The sequence below is a fragment of the Peromyscus maniculatus genome, chromosome 7 (genome assembly GCF_049852395.1).
Source record: "Peromyscus maniculatus bairdii isolate BWxNUB_F1_BW_parent chromosome 7, HU_Pman_BW_mat_3.1, whole genome shotgun sequence".
Classification (NCBI taxonomy): domain Eukaryota; kingdom Metazoa; phylum Chordata; class Mammalia; order Rodentia; family Cricetidae; genus Peromyscus; species Peromyscus maniculatus.
In genome coordinates, this window is record NC_134858.1 from 55,130,419 (window position 1) to 55,149,185 (window position 18,767).

General features: G+C 49.9%; 1 protein-coding gene and 1 pseudogene across 1 annotated transcript in view; both read left to right on the forward strand.

Annotated features, from left to right (window-relative positions):
• The first annotated feature begins 4,352 nt into the window (after positions 1-4,352).
• Positions 4,353-12,616, forward strand: LOC102904504 (ADP-ribosylation factor-like protein 6-interacting protein 1; annotated as a pseudogene).
• Positions 4,576-18,767, forward strand: part of Cyp11a1 (cytochrome P450 family 11 subfamily A member 1) — a 31,482-nt gene continuing 17,290 nt past the window's right edge. The window contains exon 1 of the mRNA XM_042281016.2: positions 4,576-4,700. The gene's annotated coding sequence lies outside the window, so the exon portion shown is untranslated. The remainder of the gene's footprint in view (positions 4,701-18,767) is intronic.

Genomic DNA, 18,767 nt, shown 5'->3' on the forward strand with positions numbered 1-18,767 from the left:
TACCTGTTCTTAACAACTGCCCTCAGGGCCGGCTCTGGGTCCTGCCCTGCCCTGGGGTTCTCAAGGGAGCACAGGTGAGTCCCGTGGAAGGGGTCTACGTGTTAGGTGGGTCCTGGGATGGTGGCAGAGATGCTTTCCCAGGCAAGGGCCCCAGGGCCCCGGATAGCCAGTTTAGGTGTGGGTGGTTTTGGCAGGACTCACAGGCACTGGGCCCAGGAGAGGTCCTGCCTCTTCCTGCCCCAAATGGTCTGGGCAAGGTGCCACCTTCCAGTACCCCTCTTCACCAGGCCACAGCAGGAAAATGGGTGGAAAGGCTTTGGAGCTGGGCCGGCTGCCAGCAGGCCTCTCAGGGGTGAAGGTTGTCCTACCGTGCACAGGACAGGCTGAGCAGTTCCACAGTGGAAACGTACACCTGGGTACCCAGGCACAAAATTCCAAGGGGTCCTTCAACCCGAGGTGAGCATAGAACTCACTGAAGGCAAGAGGGACAGACAGCTTGTCTGCCAAGCAAGTCCTTTTTGTAAACTTGGGGGCCAGCGTAGAGAGCATGTGCACAGGACTGGCTCAGGAAAGGTCGACCAAACCAGGAAAACAGGAACTCAACTCAGAAAAAGACTGGGCCTCAGGCTTGAACCCACTGCCACATTCCCTGACTTCACTTGGGGATGTGTGTGTGTGTGTGTGTGTGTGTGTGTGTGTGTGTGTGTGTGTGTGTGTGTGTTTTGAGACAGAGTCTCACTATGTAGCTCTGGCTGTTCTGGAAATCGCTATGTAGACCAGGCTGGCCTCGAACTCACAGAGCTCCACCTGCCTCTGCCTCCTGAGTGCTGGGATTAAAGGCCTGTGTCCTGTACTTGCCTCATCCGTTGGGGCTTTTGAGGGAGCACAGGCAGGACCTTTGGAAGGGGCCTGTGTTGGTAGGCCCTAGGCTGGGGGGGGGGCGGGGAACGGTACTCCTACCACCCTCCTCCTCCTCCTCCTCCTCCTCCTCCTCCTCCTCCTCCTCCTCCTCAGACCACAGCCTCTTGGTAGCAGTTAAAGCTGCTGGCTGCCTGAACTAGGGGGGTGGGAGAGAGGACAGGTCAAACCCAGCTTCACACGTTCTAGCCAGAAAGGCACAGTGGCGGGTGGCAGGTACATCAGTGTAGGAAGGGTAAAGTGGCAGAGAATGGATGGGTGGGGGTGTGAGAGGGAGGCTTGGCCCCCATGAGGCCCATAGGGTTTCTATGTGGGGGGAACCAGGATTTCTGATCTTTCCTGACTTCTCAGCTAGAAGCCTTCGCCTCCTTCTGGAACTGGCTCTAAAGAGCCCTCTGGGACTATGTCTATGGAGACCTCAGCTATCTTCTCTGCCTCTCTATTCTCCTCCCTCTTTGAAGTAAGGAGCATTGCACAGGCTGAGGAATGTTGTTTGACGCTGGAGCTCATGTCCCACATTCGCCCCAACCCTGTGTCCCCCGTCCTCATCTGCAGAACAGAGTTGGTGCAATTCCATTGTCCACATAGGGCTTCTGGGAGAAGTGAATGAACGAACGAACGAACGAACGAACGAACGAACGAACGAACGAACGAACGAACGAACGAATGAATGAGCTAATTTTACATGATCATTTAGAAAGCTGGCTGGCCTAAGGGAACAGCCCAAAACAAGCGAACTGCTATCCCAACTGTTTTGACCAAGCCCCTCACCTCCTACCTGAGTTGGTGGGAACTGACCCAGGGCTTTTCCTCGCCCATTTTTTGCTGCCCTCTAGTGGAACTCATCAGTATCGTCCTGGGAACACTGGTAACTTGTCTACAGAGGCAATTTCTTTCTTCAGATTTCAATGGAAATTTGCCATTTAAGAAATGGTTGATTTTTGTATAGACTCAAGAACTCTGTTCTTTTCAGCTGTAGGTTTCCAGGGTTTTTTTTTTTTGGTAGCTGTAGTTAAAATGTAGTGAAAAGGCAACCAAGATATAGCCTTGTTCCATTTCCTTCTTGACATTAACAAGTGACCACTGGTAAGTTTTACGGTGGAATCACCTGCATCCTAACCTAACGCACTCTGATCAGCATCCTTACCCGCCACTTAAGATCCTCCAAACTCGGGCATAGCCTGCCAGGTCTTCTCAAGTTCTTTTCTTTGTTTGGTTTTTTGAGAAAGGATTTCTCTGTATAGCCCTGGCAGTCCCAGAACTCTACACCAGGCTGGTGTCAAACTCACAGGGCTCCACCTGCCTCTGCCTCTTGAGTGCTGGGATTAAAGGTGTGCGACACCACCGCCTAACAAGTTCTTATTCTTTGTCCTACAACAATAATACAGCAACCTTGTGTGTTTGGCTCCTGGCCTGTCAGTCTACTTTGTGCTGGAGCAGCAATTCTTGACACAGGGTATAGAGTAGAATTCCCCCTTCCAGGGCTGGAAGCTGCGGAGCCCGAGGGTGAGGGCTCACGTCTGCTGGAGGACTTCTCGCAGCACCATGCCTTGGTGGAAAGTGGAAGGGCAAGCATGGACGTGGAGGAGCGAGAGGAGCTGAACTCTGATAAAAGCATCCTTCTCAAGGGCAGAGCCCTCAAGGCCTAACCACTGTTACCATTGTCATCATTTAGAGATGGGGTCTCAGCTCCCTAATTACGTCTTACAGCCTTCAGCTCCTATCACGGCTGCATTAGGGGTTGTTTCCAATGCAGGAATTATTTTTTGGTGATGATTAATCTTTTAAAAAATGCTATTAGCATATGTTAATTATATATAATAATGGGCTTCATTACGACATATCACATACATACATATTTCCATCATAATCATTCCTATTACACTCTTATTCCCTCCCATTCCTACTAATCCGTGTGTGTGTGTGTGTGTGTGTGTGTGTGTGTGTGTGTCCCAATGAGTTTCTCTGGGGTTGTTTACAGGAGCAGGGATGCCTTACCAGTGACCATACCACAGACGAAAATGTCTCTCCCTCTCCATCAATTGTTAACCACGTATAAATCCTTGGGGAGGGGTGGGATGGGATCTCATAAGCCCTAACCCCATGACAGGATGTCAGTGGACTCAGTCTTGTCCAGCTGATGACGTGTGGTGTCAGTGCAAGTGTACAACAGCCCTGTCATACCTGGAAGTCACCATTTCCCCCTTCTCCCCACCCCCAACTCTTCTTTCAGATCTTACGTTTTCTCTGTCCCTTCTCGGGCAATGTTCTCTGAGGGGTGTGTGTGTGTGTGGGGGGGTGCTTAGGGGGAGGCTGGTGCAGATGTCCTGTTTATGGCTGGACATTCAGGTACCTTGAGCAGTTGTGCATGTTTTAGCAACATTGTTCTATGGCCAAACCCACAGTTGTTTGGAAGGCAGATTTGACAGACACATCATGTCCACTTAGCCAAACAATGGCAGCAGCGTTTTGCTCTGACCTCCTCAGTCACTGGCTTTTGGTGGGGTTTAAAGTACCAGATGTGGAGTCCCCCCTCTGCCAGGGGCCATGCTACTATTGCACAGTGGCCTCATCTTGCCTGGCTGGTCGTTCTGTTGCAGGCAGGGTCCACGGCTGAGTGAGGCTGCGATAACAATTCTCCCTCAGCAGCCCGTGTAGCTCTTTCTGGCCCAATGAAGCCTAGTCAGCAGGAAGGAAGCTTCCAGTCCAGCTCTAGCCAGATTTCTGTATTTCCTGGGGTAAGGGAGCAAGGCACTTTAGGGGTACACTCATCCACAACACAGCTTTTCCTCTGCACCTGGTTCAGAACCTGTACACAGTAGGTGCTCAGTGAGTAGCTATGGATCAATAAGGAACTCATTACAACCAGGTGGGAAGAGAAAGGGCCACTACGAAAGACCGGGGCGTGGAGGGGGGCGGGGCGGCTCTGTGCTGGGTGCTGGGCCTGCGAAGCTCTGTCCCCCGGTCCCTGGAGAGAGGCTGGTTTAACCGAGAGATGAGGGTAGAGGAGGGTGTGTCGAAATTAGAAGAGGGCTGGACATCTGCCTTGTTCCCTTGGTGGGAAGCCAGCTAGGGGAGGAGCCAGCCGATACCTTCGGTTCAGGTCCCGATCCCCAAACACACACACTAGGGAAACAAGAGTTCTGTTCTGGGAGATGTAAGGTACAAAAAGATGCACGCCTTGCCTGAGGAGCATGGAGCTTGGTTCTTCCTGAGTAAATCTGGGTCCATGTGCTCGTGTGCCTGAGGACAACACGGTTAATGGCCACTCTTGAGGCCAGCTAAGATTCCGCCACACCTGCCCCGGGTTTCTGCACCTCCTCCCACGCAGTCATTTCAAAACCCACACCTCTCAGTTCATTCAGGTTCCACCCCCCTCCTCCTCAGCTACTCCCCCCTGCACCTCGTCAGTACCCCAGCAACCCCTACATCCAATGAGGGAGCCTCTGGGGCCGGAGCTCCGCCCCCTCCACCTGCCTCTGCAGCTTGTGTGGGGCTTCGTTCAGCAGCGTCTGCTTTGCAAAGCCTTAAGCTCTGCTGAGTACCATCCCGGCCCGCCCCGGGCGGTGCTGAAGGCGACGGCCTCCGGAGAGCCTGTGCAAATGTATACTTTGAGGTCTGGCGGGTACCTTCCCACCTCCAGTTTCAGGATCGCCCTTTCTGGAGGTGACACTTGGCTTCATGCGTGCTCTCTCCAGCCGCGGGAGCTGGAGCTGGGAGCAGCTGCCCCAGGCAGCCCTGTCCAACTCCTCTTGACCCTCTCTCAGGGCACCAAACATCAGGTAAGTGGGGGGGGGGGGGGGGGGGTTGGGACTGCTAGGGTCAGCTTTGAGTACACTTAGCTTTTACCGTGGGTTTAGACAGAGAAGACTGTTTAGATTTAACAAACAAACAAACAAACAAACAAAAAAAGTGCGCTCTGGGACGGAGTTTTCTCTCCGATGCCCTTATCTGGTCCCGGGGAAGAACTCTGAAATAGCCCACCCTTCCTTACTGTTGTATCCCGAACCAACTGCTTTCAGATCCCAGCTGCAGTGCATCGGGGCCCAATTCTGTTGTTGTGGACATTGGCTCCACCCAGTGGCGAGAAATTGAATTTCAGCAGATCATCGTGAAAGTGAAGGAGGGAGGTAGCTGGCTGCTACCTAAGACAGGAGCAAACGTTTTTTTTTTATTTCTCTGCCTCAGTCCTTGCTACAGACATGGCTGAAGGTTGACTCACTCCATCCCTCCATCTGGATCTGAAGGGGGCTGGCTACAGTGCCCCTGTGTCCAATGTCTGCTTTTCAAAGTCACCCCCGCCCCCTTTCAGGGCACTGGCCTTGTGCCACGCAGAAATCTCTCCCGTCAACTCGTACCAATATCACCTGCTTAGAAGGTAGAGCCTGCAGCCACGGAAAAAGCACCAGCAACTTCTTTGTGTCTACTATGGAACCCAGGGCATGTGGCCCTCCCCTTTAGCCCAGGACTTACTCTTCTCAGAGGGAAAGAAATGGCCATGCCAGTGCTGAGGGTCACTTGTTTGGGGTTCTGTGCCCTTTGCAGCTTAAGCCACTAGTTGTGGTAAAGAAGTACTGTCAGGGGATGGAGAGGTGGCTTATTGGTTAAGAGTGCTTCTCACTCTTCCAGAGGACCTGCATTGGTTCCCGGCACCCACATGGGTGGCTCGCAATTGTTTGTAATTCCAGCTCAGGGGGTCCAGTGGCTTCTTCTGGCCTCCTTAGGCACCCCTACATATGTGGCATACAGAGACATACACATAAAAAATAAGTCTCAAAAAAGCAGTACTCTTGTCGTATGAAGTGACCTGACACTGCTTCTGGGTCCCTGTTTTGGCTTGCCAAATCCTCTGCCACCAAAGTATCGCTGAGGCATAAGTGTGTATGTGTCTAAGGGCATGGTGTATGTGTGTATATATATGTGTGTATGTGGTGTGTATGGGTGTGTGGTATGTGTATAGATAAGGACACAGTATGTGTGTGGTGTGTGTGCGCAAACAGTATGTGGTGTGTGTGTGTGTGTGTGTGTGTGTGTGTGTGTGTGTGTGTGTGCATAGGGCTCTGGGTCTGCTCACTAAGGAGCTCAATACTGGGCATCCTCAGAGGCCCACGCTGGCATAATAACTGGAAAAGAAATGCTTGGCCCTAAAATGAGAATCCTGCCCAAATGAAAACCAATAAATTCGTAATAAAACATCCAACTGTAACATTTTATCAACCTCATTAATTCTTAAATTTAGTATCCATAAAAGTTTCATTACAATTGGAGGAATGTGTGGGCTAAGCTTCTCTCTCTTTGGGAAGTCCCAGTTACAAAGCAGCTACTTCTCCCTGAATAGTTTCAAGAGAAAAATTATAACTATCTTAAAAAAGATAACAACTTTGGAGCAAATTTTAGTATTTTAGCACATGCCTTGATGGGGAGGGAAGTGGTCTGGAGTTCAAATGTCCAGGGTTCTAGAGGTGCTGAGCCACCAATATCTAAGGTGAAAAGGGGACCATGGCTGTGAAGAAGACAGGTGGGGCCAGCAGGGACTGGGGACAGGTAGAGTGGTCGCCCTGCACACTGGCAGCAGCACACTGCTGTAACCCTTCACTTCTCAAGCTGGGGAGCAAGGAGATGCTACACAGGCAGGTGAATGAAGATCAGTGCTCAGGAGGTCAGCCCATGGGAAATTCAGCTGGGTAAGTTTTCATAGGCTGATGCAGTGGGCGGGGCCCTGGGGCTGGTCCCTAGAAGTGTCACTTGCAGGGTTTCTAGCTGGGAACATGCTCTGGTGAGGACTCTGGCTGAAAATCAGAACTTTGCTGATACTGGGAGCCAGTGACCACCATCTCAGCTGTGTGTGTGTGTATGTGTGTGTGTGTGTGTGTGTGTGTGTGTGTGTGTGTGTGTGTGTGAAGCCGGTCACCCTTTGCCTGCAGATATCTTGGGGACTTGGGTACACATCAAAGGGTTATTAATTCTCACTTTGTGGATGTTTTCACTAATGCCTACATTCTGTTCTTTATCTTTTTTTAGCTGTCACAATGTCCCTGTCACACACTTGTTCTCAACTCCAACAGAAGTTGCTCCCTCAAAAGAGTCTTGTTAGGGCTTTGTAATAAATCGACATTTCCTGCCTCTCCTATCTTATTTGGAACAGTGATTCAGATATTTGAGTTCATGTTTCCTGTGCTACCATTGCTAAGACCTCAAATAAAGTCCTTTGATGTTTCCAGTCTCTGTGTTTGAATCAATCGACAGCTTCCAGGTCATATCTCTCCCCACTCCCCTTAACTTCCAAATTCTCACTCACCCCAAAATTTCTGCCAACTGCATTTTATATCTCCTTTCATTTTGATTTTTCTGGACAGAGGAGTAGATCAGGGTCCATTAAGAAATAGTTCCAAAGGCTGGAGATGTAGCTTGGTGTAGAGAGCTTGTTTAGCATGGGCAGGACCTCAGGTTTGGTCCCCACCACAAGAAAGAGAGACCAAGTCCCATGAGGCACAAGGTACTCATAGGGGCATCCCAGGTACTTGTGGGACTAAGGCAGGATGATCATGTGAGCTAGGAGTTTGAGGTCCCATCTCAGAAGAAAGAGAAGAAGCAGGAGCAGCAGGTAATATGTAAGAGTGGAAGAGTCGCCAAAGTGGGGCTCCTTTTCTTCCCTTTAAGACACGAACCAGTCAGTTGTTATAAGCCCCCTTCCCGGGCAGCCTTCTTCCTCAGGAAAGCCTCTCTACTTCTCAAGGGGCCACGTGACTGTCAGTCCTAGTTTGCTTCATCTTGCTGTGGTGGACACCATGACCAAAAGCAACTTGGGGGAAGAAAGGGTTTTTTGTATCTTACAGGTTAGAGTCGGTCATGGAGGGGAGTCCGGGCAGGAGCCCAAGGCAGGAACCTGGAGGCAGGAACTGAAGCAGCATGGACGGATGCTGCTGAGTGGCTTCCTCAGTCTGCTTTTTTAGACAAACTAGGACCAGTTGCCCGGGGTGGCACTGTCTGAGGTGGACTGGGTCCTCCCACATCAACCATCCAACAAGAAAATGCCCCCATGGACATGTGCACAGGCCAATCCGGTGGAGAAAATTCCTTACTTGAGTTTTCCCAAGTGACTTAGTATTTGTCAAGTTGACCAAAGCTAACAGGCACGTCTTCCCAAGGTGAAGGGAGAAAGAAAAGGAAGGGAAGGGAGTGGAGGAGAGAGGCAGAGACAGAAGAAATAGAGATTAGATATAGACAGACAGACAGACAGAGGAGCGAAAAGGACTGAGTGTAACGGGCTGGGGAGGTGGCTCAGTGGGTAGGGTGCGTGCTGTGTAAGCCCGAGGCTCCGAGTTCAGCTCCCCAGCACTCACATAAGAAGAAAAAGGCAGGCATGTGGTATGTATCCATTGCCCACATGTGGGGAGGTGAAGACCCCCAGGGACTTGCTGGCCAGTCGAGCCAAAACAGTGAGTTGCAGGTTCATTGAGACCGTGTTTCAAAACAAACAAAACCAGACCTGGAGATGCATTGGAGGAATACGTATGGTTGTCAGCCTCTGGTCTCCGTTTGTGCCTGCATGGGCAAACACACCTGCATACATGTGTACACACAGACATACTCAACACAGACACACACACACACACACACACACACACACACACACGGGAACTGAGTGACAATAATAATAATATGAAGGGTTTAACAGCCATTGCTGCTTAGGGTTAGTAAAGCCAGGCTCATCTCCAGGGCTTGTTTCTTGTTATACATCTCTGGGTCCACTCCTTTCCCTGAGTAATAACTTGTTCAGTAGGAGGGTTGCCGGGTGGTGTGTGTGTGTGTGTGTGTGTGTGTGTGTGTGTGTGTGTGTGTGTGTGTGTGTGTTGGGGAGCTGATTGTGTGACTTAGTGAAATGCCTGGAGCTGGACCCATGGAAGCAAACAGGGAAAGAGACACATCTCCCCACCCCCCAGATTTATTTTATCTTTAATTATGATTATGTGTCAGAGTGGGTTATGTGCACGTGAATGCAGGTGCCCAAGGAGGCCAGAAGAGGGTGTTGGATCCCCTGGAGCTTGAGTTACAGGCAATTATGGGTCCTGGGAACAGAACTCTGGCTCTCTATAAGAGCAGGATGTGCTCTTAACCACTGAGCTACCTCTCTAGCCCTGAGATACATGGCTTTCATTTCCAGTGAGTCCAAACACCATGTCCAACACAGTGGATGGTCATCAGATCAGTGAGGTTACATATGCTACCTTGAGAACTTGTGACCTTTCCAAACACTTCATTGTTCCCATAAATCCTTGCCACGACCTTGAAAGGCAGGCCTGATTCTATCCATTTGGAGATGAAAACGTTACTTCTCACATGGCTCAAGTGGCTTTCCCGAGTCCACACAATTACTCAGTGGTTGAACTAAGATTTGAACCCACGTCCATCTGGCCCCAAACCCCTGTCTGTTTCATCAAACAAAACTGTGTGCAGTCTGCTCAGCACCTTTATGCAGTGGAGGGAGGGATGCTCTCTTCTCTCTTCTTATAGGGCTCCCGAGGCCCCATCAACCACAGGGTGCTGTCTGGCCCTGACCGCAGGACCTGGGCTTGCAGACCTAGCCTATTAGATGCCAGAACCCTGTCCACCATGGTTGGGCAAAGGGCTGTGCATGTGACCCAAGCTGGCCAATCAGTTTCTCAGTGAGATCCTGGGCACTGGAGAGGGTGGTCCTTCTCTGTCTGCTGAGGGAGTCCCCAGGACCTTGAGGTGGAGTTGGGGAGGGGGTTCCTGTGTTTCTTCTGGCTATGTGCAGCTTCCTGCAGGACTAGGCGGGCCACAAGGAAGAAAGAATCAGAGGCGGGAACACAGGCTGAGCATTCGAGCCAGCAACTTCCTTTGGGGTGCTAGCTTCTGCCCTTGAACTTTTCAAATTGTTTTCAATGATTTTTTTTTTATGTATTCGTTTTTTGTTTCAGCCAGTTTCAGCTGGATTTCTGCCATGTGTTCCACAAAGAATTCTAGCACGATTCTATAATTAAAAGTGTTATAAACACAGGAGCTCTTCCCCGGTGGAAAGGGAAAGGTAGCTGGAATTATGAAAGGAACCTAGGTGGAGCTGAGGACACAGAGGAGGGATTTACCAGAAAGTCAGGAGTACAGCTGGGAACTGGGAGCCATGGGGCAAGAATGAGAGCCCTGATAGTGACGAGTGGAGCTTTGTATAGCTCTCCTCTCCGTTCTTCCATGTCTGGCTTCATTTTCTCCGTCAGCTCCCCCCAACTCCTTCACCCCCAAGTAAGAACTTCAGAAATTTCTCGAAGGGACATGCAGGCTAGAGCTCAGTTGGGAGAATGCTTGCTTACCATGCACACAGACTTGAGTTCCACCCCCCAGCACTCAATGAACCAATGTGCCTGAATCCTGATCCTTGGGCGGTGGAAGCAAGAGGGTCAGGAGTTGGAGGTCACCCTCTGCTACACAAGTTCAAGACCAGCCTGGGTTAGAGACCCTGCCTCAAAAACAAAACCAAAAAGTTCTGGAAGGGCCCATGACTGACCCAGCCATGCCGATTCACTTGCTATTAGAATTGTCCCCGCCAGGGAGGGAGGTAGCTTGGGGCTGACTTTTGTGGCTCTGGAGTCTTTGCCATAGAAGTGCTTTCCAGGAGAGAATGGCCGACAGAATGTCTACCACACAATGAAAGCACTGGTCATGTTTTCTTTGTCAGCCACTGTGGTACCTGCGGGGGTTCCTGGGGGGTCCAGACAGGTTTCCGTCTCTAAGTTCTGGAGCAACAGAATGATAGCCCAGGTGCCTGACAGGGTGAGACAGCCGGAGCTCAGGCTCATGTTCTTCGCTCCCATTCTTTCCTGAGGTGGCCTAGCTTACTGAGGCCGCCAGCTGGCACACTAGCACCAAAGCACCACTCTTGCTGGGCTCTGAGTAGGTAGGTGATGTCACATGGTTAAGTTGTGGCCAGTGAGATGCATGGCCTTGTGCGGGCCTTCAGGGTAGGCTGCTAACGTGAGCTAGCTCTGCGGGAAGGGTCCCTTTGGCCTTGGCTGTCTCCCTTCCCTTCCCGTTCCTCTCCTCTGTCCCCTCCCCTATCCTGTCCTCTCTCTCTTCTTCCCTTACCCTTCTTGCTTTCAACAGGTCCCCCTCCCCTTGTAGCCCAGGCTGGCCTTCTTGACTACTTCCTCTTCCTCTGGTCACTAACATGGTGAGGGTTCTGGCAGCATGGTGGACTGTGGGATGGCCTTGGGGATGCAGACAAGTGCTCACATGGGAGAGTGGGATGATGGAGCTTAGGGTTTCGGGGGGACCCCTCACCAGTCCTGGATGGTCTATTTTTGGACTTCTTTTATGCCAGAGACAATATATTCCTATCTTCTTAAAGTCTGTGATTTGGATTTTCTCTTAATCTACCCACATCTTATCCCAGGCAGTAATGCTACTTTCTTAGTAGTCCTGTTGGGGTGTGTGTATTAATTTTTTCATAAATAGGAGGAAATATTTGCCAAAGACCCCACAGCTGGTGGTGGTTCTGTTAGACTCATGAATGTTTTGTCCTTTCTTACTGCATATTGGTATCTCACTGTCTGAGCAGTAGGTTGAAGGCCTGCAAGGTGAAAGACCCACAGAGGTCTGGTCTCAGCCTAAATGGTGGGTTTCTGAGGGAGGGACTGGCTCTGATCTCAAAAGACCTGGTGTTTGAGTATTCTGTCTGGGGACATGCCACATGTGTCTGGTCTGTGGGTTTCTTCTTAACTGAGTGTCCTCATCAGGTGGAAGCCATTCAATGTCCCCCTGTGCCTGCTGAGCTGATTGTAGTGTCCTGGATGTCCCCCAAGGAGGGGAGTGGCTCTTGTAAAAATCATGGGTGATTGGTGCCACATGACTCTCAAGACCGCCACCTTCATTCCTACCAGGCTGGGGTTGGGATTCAAACAGCAGAAATTAAGCGTCCTGGACCCTTGAAGAGATGTGTCATCCAACTGCAAAGTTTCAAAGACGACCTGGCCTACAATTGGCTTAGCTCATACGGGCTAGGGGGCTGGCGTCTTTATGCTAGCGTCTGTGAAGGGTGACAGGGTGACTTCAAACTCCCTGAGACTGCACCTGCATGTGGGGATTGCCAGCAGCAGCAGCAGCAGCAACCACCTGCTGGCTGCAGACACTGCACGTCTGGAAGAGCAGGTGTAAGGATTCGTGAAGGGATGCTGAGGGCCAGCACAGTTCTGTGTTGGAAAGAGCCTCGTTTCCAGGCCATCGTGGGTGTGGTCCGTGCTGTTCCTCATTACTACCTGCAGCCATCTGTGCTGGTGGGTGCTTCCTGCTCTGCGGTCCTGTCCTGTCCTGTCTGGCCGCCCACCTTTTTCCCATCCTGGCACCTAGAATTTTTAGCTCCAGTAAAGGACCACTAAAGAGCAGCAAAGGTTTCACGACACTTGCAGCAATCTGGTAAAAAACAAAGCAGGGCTTTGGACTGGTAGAAACACTTCTGTCTGAGGAAGGAAGAGCCAAAAATGTACTTGATCACCTCGGTCCTTTCTCTTGTGCGGTTGCGTGGGAGGGACAGCAAATCTTCAAGATGCTTCTCTCTTACCTGATTGTAACTTTTGTGCGGTTGCCTCGTGGACTAAACCAACACAGGATCATTTCAAAGTGTATTGGAATGACCAAACCTTAGATAAACATTCCTCTCAAGCAAAAAGCAAAGAGGAAGGAATAAGGCATCCACTTCCTTCTGTGTGGTTAGTGGAGTATGCATTGACCCTGGGAACAGTCTGTACTCTGCTATCTGGACATCCAAAAAAAATTTTTTTTTTTGAGACAGGGTTTCTCTGTGTAGCTTTGTGCCTTTCCTGGAACTCACTTTGTAGCCCAGGCTGGCCTTGAACTCAGAGATCCACTTGCCTCTGCCTCACGAGTTCTGGGATTTAAGGCCTGTGCCACCATGCCCGGCTCTGGACATCAAAATATTACAGAAGTAGTTCTTTGCTCCCTCCACTTTGCCAGTGTTAATAGAGATCCATACTTACCAAGTCAAATTTTGTGTGTAGTGTCTTAGTGTCTGTCAGGTATAGGCAGGTGCATGCTCAGCTGTTGTCCTTAAATGGGCCACTCCTGGTGATTATGAATAGTTTTGAGTCTCACCCCACCCCCCAAGCTGATTGCATTTTTACTTTTTACATCTTTCTTTAAAATACTGAACTGATGAACTTTGCTCTTTTGCACAGTGCAGGATGACTTTGGACAATTGTTGACACTTGCTTTACCTAGAATAAAGGTGATGGGCCATAGCTATTGGAAGCTGCTTCTACGTTTTTGCTTCCATGGTCTGCTTGAAAAAAAAAAAAAACTGGTTTCATTAATATAGAGACCAAGTTTATCACTTTTTTTTAAATTTTAATTTTAGTTTTTGAGACAGGTCTCACCACGTAGCTCTAGCTGGCACAGAACTCAACTGTGTAGACCAGTCTGGCCTCAAACTCATAGAGATCTGAAATACGATTCTGGAATATAGTCTTCTGGAAGTTTGCTGTTCTGAAGTCTTTAGGGACTTGCTAACTTGAAGTGGTACAAAGAAAGCTAGAACTTGATCTAAGTTGGTCAGAGTCCTCATGAGGCCAAAGGGCCAATGCTTCCTAAAGATTCCTACCCGTTGGGCAAGAAAGGAACCCACACATAACGGGCATGGAATTAGCTGCAGTTCATTTTATGGACGTCCTTCTCCTGTGGGCGCATAAGAGAAACAAATCTTAAGTGGTCTTCCCATCCACTGTGGTAAACCTGCTTTGCTGGTGTGGTGACTCACTGTGAGTTCAAGGCCAGCCTAGTTTACACAGGAAATTCCCGGCCAGCTAGGACTACAGTGAGACCCTGTCTTAAAACAAAACAAAAACCAATTAAAAAAAAGTATCCAAAACAAAACAAAGACCTAACAGCAACACATGTGAACTTCGAAATTCTCATTTTACCAGTAATACGGGCAGTATTTCAGTCGCCACAGGTTTCGCCCCGGGGAGACAGTAACTGTGCTGTGTCTGTTTCTTCTGGATATTTCTCAGAAAAATGCAAGGACCGTAGTGGAGAGCAAACTCGGGGTGGTGGTTGGCTTTGGTTAGTGTGGATTTTGTAATCCTCCCAGAAGCTTATTTAATCTCTTTCCTTCTCAGTAGCTAGACGCTTAGAGTAGCCCAAGTCTGTGGGATTAAACCTCTAGGGGCCAAAAATGTGACACATTTGGGAACCATTTTTTAACTGATGCTGTGAGACCCAAACCTTGTGGTGTGCCCGCCCCTCTGTGTCCGCTTCCCTTCCACACTGCCGGAAACGGTGACACCCATTGTCCCATATGTTTGTTTTTGAAATGTTTCTTGTGACACCTACCTTAATTTTACTTATTTTCTTGCTGTAAATAAGCCTGTCTTCCTATCTGGATTGTGTGTGTGTGCATGTCATACCAATTAACGCCTTGGCAGTTGTAATCATTTCTTCTATTTTGTTTTGTACAAAGGGGGAAAATTTTTAAAAGCTAGAATCGCGGAAAGAAAGAAAAAAGTCTCTGGGGAGCTTCAGGCTTCTTCAGTATGGGTTGTTAAAAATATCCACACGTTCGTGACACTTCCTTTCAAAGGTGGAGCCCAATTCCTCTGCTTTAGTGTAAGCCTGGCTTGCTGAGTTACCACAAACACACCAGAGTAGGAGTGATGATCTGTTACTTCAGAGCATCCTTCAGCTCTCTCTTTCAGGACTTTTGTTCTGGCTGGGAAATGGCTACTACACTGGGAAGGACACACAGCTGCCCTAGAGGTGAGAAACTGAGGCCCATGACCCACAGCTAGGGAAAGCGGGTGTGGGGGGTGTGGGGGGGGTGTGGGGGTGGGGGTGTTTACAGCCAACAGCCATTGAAAAGGCCTGCAGAAGGGCCAGGTTAAGTACAGCCTGCTCAGATGCTGGCCCCGAAGCTTTAGCTAAGCCTGGGGTGACAGGAACCCCCTAGGAGGAGCCCTGAGCTAGAGCTGTATACCCTAGGCTGCTCCTGGATGGCCACTGGTGGAAGATACAGGAGGCAACCAGCATTTGTTGTTTTAAAGCCACTAACCTCCTGAATAAGTTGCCACACATCATGAAGCACCAATCCAGCCTTGTCTGGAGGTGATGCTGGGTTTCTAGAAGGAGATATGAGGAAGCTCGTTCCCGGAAGCCTCCAGAAAACTCTCCCTTGGGTCTCATCTACCTCCACTGAACCCCAGGCTCACTCGGTGATGCTCCTGTGAGCTCCAGCCTATGCCACTTCAGGAGTTACCTCCACAGCAGAGGGGCTGGTTGGGAGGTCTGAGGCTTGAGCTTCGGTCAGGGCAGCTGCCAAGGACAGGATCTGAACGTCTCCCATGCCCTGGCAATCCAGACTCCCTCCCTGGGCAGGGGCTGGTTTTAAAAGCACGCTTGGATGGCCCTTCCCTTCGTTCTAGTAGTATCAGAGAGGACCACATGACTGCCTTTCTTTGTGAAGCTCATGCCACAGTTATTCCTGGCTGACGTCATTGCAGACTCGAGGCCATTAGTGATGCAAAACCAGCCCTCTCTAGCCCGGTGTTATCAGCGAGTGTGTGGCTGGTAGGGCAGCGGTCTCTCCCTCGGGGAGTATGACAGTTGCTCATGACGAATGCTCATTTTTTTCTGTTTTTTTAAAAAAAATGACTGCTTTATGCTATTGGAATCTTGGGTCAAGTAGCTTCCTAAGGACAACTGTCCCTGCCGCTTGTGACCCATGGCCCTGACAAACACAAGAGAAGGGGTTAGGAGGACACAGTTCTTTGTGCTTGCAAGCTTGAGGTAGCTCTGTAGAGGTAGAATTTACTCACCATTCAACTTACCTGTTTGTCTTTTTGCTTTTTGTTATTTTTGAGACAGAGTCTCCCTCCCTACATTGTCCAGGATAGCCTATCACTATGCAGCCCAGGCTACCCCTGAGCTTGTGATTCTCCTGCCCCAGCTTTCCTAGTGCTCGGATTACAGAGATGCACCTCCACGCTCAGAACAATAGACTCATTTAAAGCACACAACTATCTTTTTTTCTTTAAAAACGACTTAGTTATTATTTTCTGCGTGTGAATGTTTTGCCTGCATGTATATATGTGTTCCATGTTTGTGCATCGTGGTCTCAGAGGTCAGAAGAAGGGACTGGATCCCCCGGGACTGGAGTTACATATGGTCGTGAGCTGCTGTGAGCATGCCGTCGAGGCTCTTAACTTCTGAGACATCTCTCCAGACCCTTTAATGATTTTCTTTTTTCTTTTTCTTTCTTTCTTTCTTTTTTTTTTTTTTAAAGATTTATTTATTATGTATGCAGTGTTCTGTTTGCATGTGTCCCTGCAGGCCAGAAGAGGCCGCCAGATCTCATTACAGATGGTTGTGAGCCACCATGTAGTTGCTGGGAATTGAACTCAGGACCTCTGGAAGAACAGCCAGTGCTCTTAACCTCTGAGCCATCTCTCCAGCCCTAATGATTTTCTTATATCCACATTTTATAGCCATCAGGACATCAGTGTGAAACCATTTTCATCTCCAGTACCCTAAGAACCCCAATATTCTTTATGCATTACCCCCAGATTCTCCTAAGTCCCCAGCCTTAGGCAGTCAATAGGCTGCTCTGTCTTTTATTATGTGTTTTATTTGGTGTGTGTGTGTGTGTGTGTGTGTGTGTGTGTGTGTGTGTGTGTGTGCCGCAAGTCTATATCAGATGTCTTTTTTTTTTGAGACAGGGTTTCTTGGTGTAGTTTTGAATCCTGTCCTGGAACTCACTGTGTAGCCCAGGCTGGCCTCGAACTCACAGAGATCCGCCTGGCTCTGCCTCTGGAGTGCTGGGATTAAAGGAGTGCGCCACCACCGCCCTGCCCAGATGTCTTTCTTGATCACTGTTTACTTTACCTTTTGAGACAGGGTCACTTACGGAACTCGGGGCTTACCAGTTGGGCTCAGCTGGCTGGACAGGAAGTCCTAGCAATCATGTTTCTGTTTCCCCAGTGCTAAGATTACAGGTGCCTGCCGACAGGACCCAGCTGTTTACGCAGCTGCTGGGGATTAGAACTCAGGTTCCCATGCTTGTGTGGCAAGCACCTTACAACGGAGTCGGCTCCCCCAGCCCCTGTGTGTGTTTTAGTAGATCTGTTGTCAGTAGATAAGAAAGGGAATCACGTTCTTCACTGTACAATAGGTCCGGCATAGACGGCTGTCGGGCAGTATGGCACACGGAAGGTGTGTTTTTGATGAATACGCTTTCATCAGGTGGGCCTCGTTCTGCTGATTTAACAGCTCTCTTGGTGACTGAGGGGTGCGTTCTGGGAAGCGGTGGGTGCAGGGTGTGTGGAGGGGCTGGTCTGGGCTGGGAGGGTAGGTATGGGTTTGGTTTGGTGGGTGGATGAGTTGAAAGCCTCGCATGTGGAGGAGGAACTGACCTGCAGAGCTCGTGGTAGCTAATCTGCTAAGGTCTGGGAGTCGATCTATCTTAGTCAATCTATCTTAGCCTGGCCATAGATCTTAGCTCACTGGACTCAGATTCCTCTGAGTCAGCCATACTGACCCTGAGGAATTGGGTGAGGGATAATGAGGAACCAGGTTTTAAGGTGAAATTCCTTTGCTTCTTCAAATCTCTCCAAGGCCGGAGGAGATTAAAGCTTCCTTTTCTTCCCCAGCCTTGGCCTCTAACATCAGCTGGAAACCTCAGCAGAAATCTGCTGTGGCTGGGGGCCACAGGGGAAGGCCCATCCCTTGATTGGTCCCTTGTGGCTCCATGGGGACCCAGAGACCTGATCCTGGCTGTCCTCTAGTGACCCATGGTCGTTATCTGCCCCTTCCTAGACCTCATTTTTCTCATCTGTACAATGGGAGCTGACAGAAATGACCCTGTGACATCAGGTAACCCAGCCAGCGATTTCTGGCTTGCAGGATGTGCCCTCATAACGCCAACTGTCCTTGGTTGCATCCCAGGTCCAGCTCTCAGCAACATGGTGAGAGCCTAGTTCCAGTCCAGGAGCAACTTGAATCCCTACTGTACTGCTAGTTAGCATTGTGACTCCGGGAAAGTAGCCATTTTAGCTGAGCCTCAGGTCCCCCTCTGTAACTCAGGCAAAGGTTTTGAACCTGCCTGGTAAGGGAGCTGTGGGGATGAAGAAGAACCATGCAAACTGCCTAGTCTATCCCACAGACACAGGTGAGCCCTAGGGTCCTGGCCAAGGCTGAGCAAGCCAAGTGCTCTTTCTATCTTCAATCTTGGGGCACTGATCCTGGGTTCCTGAATCCAGGCCTCTAGGTTTCTGTTAGATGGCTCATCTGCTACTCACAGAAAGCATGTTTAAAGGGCTTTGAAAGAAATCCAGGTCCAAGGGTCTGGAAGTCAGAGTACAAGAAGCCTGTGGGACAAGCTTCAGGCAGCTGGACCAGGCCCATGTCCTGCTTACTGGGGCCCATCCTTCCTTTAGTAGAGTCCCAGAGAGGTGAAGACAGAGCCCCATTTGCAAATCCATTCTCCAGGGAGTCACTGCCTGTGTGTGGCCTTGGTTTCTCCTCACCCTTGTCCTGAGCCATACTTACTGTTGCCATGGAATCACTGGAAAGAACTTTCTATGAAGGTGGTCTCCTCCTGCCTCCATGGGCCTTGGCTGCCTCTGTCTCCTGACTGAGTTCCAGCCTGCCTTACCTGCTCCCTATTACCTCCTACCTGGCCTCTCCAATTCCCTCTGCTGTTTCCTGCTAGCCTGGACTTCCCTTATTTTGTTCAGAAGAAGGGCAGTGAGTTTCCGCCCTGAGAAGAGGCATGGGAATTCACACCTAGACAGCCTGGCCCAGGACACTCAGCTGTTTTGATGAAAGCTGAG